A 448-nucleotide genomic window follows, 5' to 3' on the forward strand; every position below is an offset into this window, starting at 1 on the left:
TTAGCATGGCCCCTGCGCAAGGATGACACGCAAATTCGTGAAGCGTTCCTCATTTTTCATTCAAATATTAATTTTTCTCCACTGACTCTAATGGAACAGCGCCCCCACCGCCGGCGGCGCTGCCGGGAACTGCAGCGGCAGGAGTAGCTGTCTGTTACAAACTGCATCTGAAGTCATTATATGACTAAACCGACCTGCTCTTAATATTCAACGACTGTTAATAAAAACTACACGTCACACAGACAAAGGAACGGTAAGTGAAATAAATTAACTTAAAACTTACTTTTTCCGCGGGGTCGGAGCTTTGGAGCTGTCCCGTCTCCAGTTAGTTTAGAGCGGGGGGCGAGAGCCGGTCCACCGCAGGAGAGCGTCGTCCACACCGGGGAGCGGACCGAGGTGTTCCCACATCCACCACCATCTCAGCCCAGCCTCACACGGGAACCTCCCC

The 448-nt window shown here is 52.0% G+C and overlaps 1 pseudogene; it reads left to right on the forward strand.

The window, feature by feature from the left end:
* LOC111661256 (U6 spliceosomal RNA) lies at positions 1–57 on the forward strand (annotated as a pseudogene; the record flags this gene model as incomplete).
* Between the last annotated feature and the right edge of the window lie 391 nt (positions 58–448).

The sequence above is a fragment of the Seriola lalandi genome, unplaced genomic scaffold, assembly GCF_002814215.2.
Source record: "Seriola lalandi dorsalis isolate HSWRI2012SDOR001 ecotype SW California unplaced genomic scaffold, Sedor1 jcf7180001995469, whole genome shotgun sequence".
In the NCBI taxonomy this organism is placed as follows: Eukaryota; Metazoa; Chordata; class Actinopteri; order Carangiformes; family Carangidae; genus Seriola; species Seriola lalandi.